At 43.0% G+C, this 5,711-nt stretch overlaps 1 non-coding gene across 1 annotated transcript; it reads right to left on the bottom strand.

Moving 5' to 3' along the window:
* Window positions 1-5,056: 5,056 nt before the first annotated feature.
* On the bottom strand, window positions 5,057-5,216 carry LOC126993088 (5.8S ribosomal RNA). The gene has a single exon (XR_007747343.1). It is a non-coding gene; the product is annotated as a 5.8S ribosomal RNA (ribosomal RNA).
* Window positions 5,217-5,711: the final 495 nt, after the last annotated feature.

Genomic DNA, 5,711 nt, shown 5'->3' with positions numbered 1-5,711 from the left:
GTTCTTTTATATCAATACTTAGGCTAAATATTACCATAAAATGGTTAAAACTATTTACTAAAAATACACTACATCCGTTATATAATTGTTTTAGATGGAATCGTGAGATTTTCAAATATAATGGCATTGTTTTGTCGCCCCCGTTGAAACCAAAGATTTCATGATGGCAGAAGGTTTTCTGAGCTGCTCAGCTCGGACGCGGCGATTTATTCCCCTCTCTCCGCCGAGCAGAGGGGGAGGAAAGATAACTGGGCTTAGGAAGAAATCTTCTTCCTGGCCCAGTTATACCAAGAGCATAAGGCAGACATTAGTGTCTGCAATGCCCGGGGAAATGCGGCTGTCTGGACGGCGATCATCGAACGCCTGACGGAGGCTTAATTTTCCCCGTGGCAGGACCACCAAGGACTGCCAAAAGAAGTGGCAGTCAATGCAATCAGCGGCGAAGAGGAATATCTCTGCCCTTAAGCAAGCCTTCACTGCCGCAGGTAAGAAATGTCTCTTATGTTTCACGACATAAAATTGTTAGTCAATCACTACACTATGGTACTTCCACTTTTGAAAAAGCAGTGGCAGGTAAAAGGTAAGACATATACAGCTTTATCTAGCAGACAAACATAAATATTAGGCAGGCCCAACAAAACTTACCAGTAACATGATCATATACATATTGGTAGGTGTTTGATCATTTCCCCTTACTCATCCTTAGTCATTTTCCTGTCCCAAGTTTACCTTCATATATTACTGAAACAATGGTTTTAGAATACATGATATTTCTTTCTATGAGACTCATGGACACTGCTGAAAACCAAAAAGTGAAGGTCAGTATAACACCCATTTAACTCATACAAGCTGGACCTCCCCCAGTCAGAGCACTAGAGTCCTATTAGCATAGACCTTTACAGTATTACTTGTAACTCATTATAAGTAAAGAGGCTGCATAAGGTAAAGGTAAGTGAAATGTAATTCATATGATTTATTATCAAATATTGTCTGGAACGTTTGGTATTTAAGGCTGGGGTTGCCTCTGGTTGAACATGTAGTTGAAGGATGTGGATAAATGTCACCCACATTATACTAGAAAATGCTTTAAATTTGTTCCTGTACAAAATTGTATATACTTAAAAGAAAAGTTATGTTTTTAGGGCATGCATCTTACATTGTTGATATTACTACAATGACTTATATTAAATCTTAATTTCAGGTGATGGTCCAGCTCCTCCTCTCTCACAGCTGGATAGCCTGCCACGATCGGCCAGGTGACGTCCTCGTTGTTGGGCCACCTACTTCTCCCCTCGTGACCGTCAGCTTCAAGGATAAAAGGTATGGGCTACTTCATCACTTAACCCCTAACCACTAAACATGGGTTTGGATTACCCGACGCTAGTGACGTCATGACCACAAGACAGTGTTCCCGCCAACTCACCGTCCTGAGCAGCCCAGTAGCTTCTGTCTGCCACGCGCACTCACGGAAGTAGGTCAAGTCGCTCCGCTCTGCTGCCTCGATTTTCACAGAGACACTTGTTTGGGTAATGTGTACCCGAGTTTAGTGATAATAGTAAAAAAGAAACTCGGGTATACATTACCCATGTGTAGTGACAATAGTAGTACAAAGTGACGGTATTATGATAACATACTGATATTTTTTCCCCTTTCAGGCTGTATGTGATTATTTCAGAGTGACTAAAGTGAATAAATAAGGAAGGAAGGCAACACTCTTGTAGTCAGGACGATATCCATGATATTCTGTTTGGTTCTGATGAAAGTGAAAATGAACTAGATGAAATAGAACCGGAGTTGTTGTATGACAGTGATGATGATACAGAATATGTTGCTGACCTTACTGAACTTGATACAGACCCACTGGGAGCATAGCCATAAGTCCTTTGAAGGGTTTGCCTAAGTTTGGGAAAAATTGGTGGTTGTTTTTTGTTTAATCATATTTCTGTGTGATAGAGACTCACTGGGAGCATAGCCATAAGTCCTTGGAAGGGTTTGGCGAAGTTTGGGAAAAATTGGTGGTTTTTTTTTTTTTTGGTGAATATTTTCTCAAAATAAGTGAAAAATTATACTGTTTTACTTTTTTTTTCCATATTTACCTTACATACCTAATTTATAGTCATTAAGAGTTACTTATAGTTTCATTAACATTAACATGCCTTAAATTTAGTGTGTACATGATTGCTTTATTAAATTTGCATATTTACTCTATTTTCCTTCTCTCTCCTAGTTGGGTATAATATACCCATGTTTAGTGGTTCTGTTACAAGAATTAATGTTTAGTACTGCCGGGTTAAGATCGTATTGTTGATGCTATTTCTCGGGTTACCTTTTTTGTTTATTAACATACTGATAAATATATTATACAACCCTCACTTTTACGGAACTCAACAAACTTTTCTGGTACAGTTCTGTGTCTGCGGGAAATCACTGATAAAGTTTGGCAGGTGAGTTCAGGGCAGTTCCTTAGTGGGCCGGTAGAATCTGTCCGTCCAATTGTGAACACTTTCATTCTTGTCCTTTAGTGAATCACCTTTAATCTGGAGTCATGAATGGACATTTTTAGTTACAATAATGAACATCAAAAGAGAACTTAAAGCTCATATACCGACCAAAGTTTGTAATATATGAAAAGTTTGGATTTTTGGATATGTCGCATCCTTCTCCCCAGTTAGTTTGTTATAGCGAGGATTTATAGTTTGTTATAGCGAGGATTTATCAAACTGCAAAGTTGCATGATTACTTGGCAGAAGAAAACATGTTTGTCAAATTGGACTGTACTAGATTTGCACATTTCCAAGATTGTCGGGGACCCTAAAAGGTATATGTAAAGCCCCAAATACACTGCCGAATTTTGGCTCACGAATGTCCGCGAATATGCAAGTCATCCTGTGTCGCGAACAAGTTCGGCATCTTTCTTGCCTGTTCTTGGCCGTTCGGGGACATGTCTGCGTCCACCACGCGACTTTTGAGAGTTGGTCACGACCGCCACGAAAGTTTCATGTTGCATGAAAAATTCGCGGCCGTTCGCCGAATGTGCACGAATGCAAAATGGAGGCCGAATTGTCGCCGAAATGTCTCCGACATGTCGCAAACAATTTGGCGTCCGATTCGCGGTGTTCGGCGAATTGTCGATGATTTTTGACCGTTGAAATTTAAATTTTATTGGCAAATTTGTCGCCGACATGACGCCGACTATTCGGGGACATGTCTCCGACATGTCGCCGAATGGCCAAGACTATTCGGGGACATGTCCCCGAATATTCGGCGAATTAATCACGACATGGTAAACGGGTCACGGTGGGAGGTGTACACGGGGGTCTGTCTATCTATTTATGTATTCTCTTTTTTTTCTCTCTCTCTCTCTCTCTCTCTCTCTCTCTCTCTCTCTCTCTCTCTCTCTCTCTCTCTCTCTCTCTCTCTCTATATATATATATATATATATATATATATATATATATATATATATATATATATATATAAAATAGTAACAAGAAAATATGAAAAACAAGAAGAATCATAATTATATATTAAATAGGTTTGGAACTAACATTTTCATTTATTTCATAATTAATTTACTATTTATTACTTTAGTTGTTTCCTAATATCATTATGCTGCCATTATTTAACCTTTGTTTCATTTTCAGTTATTTAGATTTATTTCTTCTTTCAGTTACTGGTTTGTTTATTAATATTACGTAAACATTCATTCATTCTAAAATATTTGTAGGAGGGCAAAACAAAAACAAGTCACATTTATACATTTTATTACACATACTATCATACATATTGCCACACATATTACCACACATGGTATTTACTCGCTCACACTTCTGCCCTGTCAGGCCACTGCTCTCCGGGTGTTGTAGTAGTCCATGAGGTAGGCGCGGATTCTCGTGCTTTTTTTATGCCACAGTGGCATCAGATGATCAGCTGTCAGAAATCTTGGCACTGTCGGAGAATTGTCCCCGACATGTCGCCGACACTTCGGGGACATGCAAAGACAATTCGGAGACTTGTCGCCAGTTATTTTGAGCTCGGCGACATGGACGCCGAATAGTCGGCGACATGTCTGCGAACTGTCCCCGAATTATCTTGAGCATTCGCCGACATGTCGCCAAATGGTCACGAACTTTAAGAATCTTGGTCATGTCGGCGAACCGGTCGCCAATTTTTTTGCGAACTGATTCGGCGTCAAGTTCGTGGCCAAAATTCGGCAGTGTATTTGGGGCTTAAGGTGCCATGAACATAATTTCACAAATGATTTTTTTTTTTTTTTTTTTTTTTTTGCCATGCGTGAGTGTACATGCTTTTAGTGTATGTCACACAGCAAAGTTGTTGAATTCCCAGAGTTAAATTTGCTGCTGAACATATTTTTGTAATATTCGTGCATACATCATTTTGTTTTCATTATTCTTAGGGTGAGACCTATTGATATATTTTTTTTTATTTTAATTATTTTTCATAATATATCTAGAGATCAATTTGAAATTACTTTCTCCCTCACTTGGTTGGAGTTTCCCAAGTCAATTTCCAGTGTGCTTACCACAAACTAGTTGCTTTTCTTTGTTGTATAAGAGTATGAATATAAAGAAATGTAAATCAACAGTTACCATATCTATTATTTTGAATAATGGCTGCCAGTCGGCGGTGGTGGTGCACACAGACACGCGGGACGTGATCCCGCGGTTGTTTGCCCCGGCCCGGTCGCCTTCTCCTGCCTATCACGCGAAGCAGAGCCACCTTAGCCCGTCCGATTCATAGCGGCACAGGTTGGGGTTCCGAAACGAGACAGGACACGGAAAGCGACAACAGCAGACGAGGAGGAAGAAGAAGAGGCAGCCCCGAGACCAAGTCCCGAGGAAACCACCTCCTCCTCCTCCTCCTCCTCCCCGCTGTGTCCATAAGCTCCGTGTCACCGACGTACGCGCCCGTCAGACACGTGACGCGACCGGTAGCCATTCATGGCCTTAAGGGAACGCCCGCTAGTAGCAACAGGCGAAACTCCCCAATGCGGTCGATGTCATAGCTGACAAAGCCGATGCATGGAGTGTATATCCGACCCTCGTGTAGGAGTGACGGCATCACATGAGAGTGCCGCCGCCGCAATGTGCGTTCGACTTGTCGATGTATCTGGTATTCTTGCGATTCACATACCGACACGCAGCTTGCTGCGGTCTTCATCGACCCACGAGCCGAGTGATCCACCGTTAAGAGCTGTATTTTTATTTTACGTCGGACGCTGCCGACTCTCATCAGCAGACTTCCGCCGTCTCTGCCTCGGGAGACGATGTGGGATTCGCTTATGCGATCCAGGAACCCTTGGGCGTGCCCACGTCCGAGCCGGCCCCGGCGGGCGTATTTCCCCTCTTGATGTAGGTCGCCGCGACCCTTTGCTGGTGACGTCGAAGGCCCGGGAGGATTGGTACCCCGACGTCTGCGTTTACGCGGTCGAAGGGGGAAACCTCTGGTGTCCTGGCTGCCCTGCGACGGTCGTGCAGCAGAGGGGCAAACCCTCTCGCGGCGTGCAAAAGGTCGGTGACCCACCCGACCCGTCTTGAAACACTGACCAAGGAGTCTAACATGTGTGCGAGTCATTGGGCGCACTAAACCCAGAGGCGTAATGAAAGTGAAAGGGGGGCGTCCCGGGGTCTTCAGGCCTCGGTCGGCGTTGTCCGGGGCCGATCCCCGACCGGCCGCTGCCGCCGAGATTC

This window comes from Eriocheir sinensis, unplaced genomic scaffold, assembly GCF_024679095.1.
Source record: "Eriocheir sinensis breed Jianghai 21 unplaced genomic scaffold, ASM2467909v1 Scaffold556, whole genome shotgun sequence".
Taxonomy (NCBI): domain Eukaryota; kingdom Metazoa; phylum Arthropoda; class Malacostraca; order Decapoda; family Varunidae; genus Eriocheir; species Eriocheir sinensis.
This window is presented reverse-complemented; position numbering and strand designations above follow the sequence as displayed.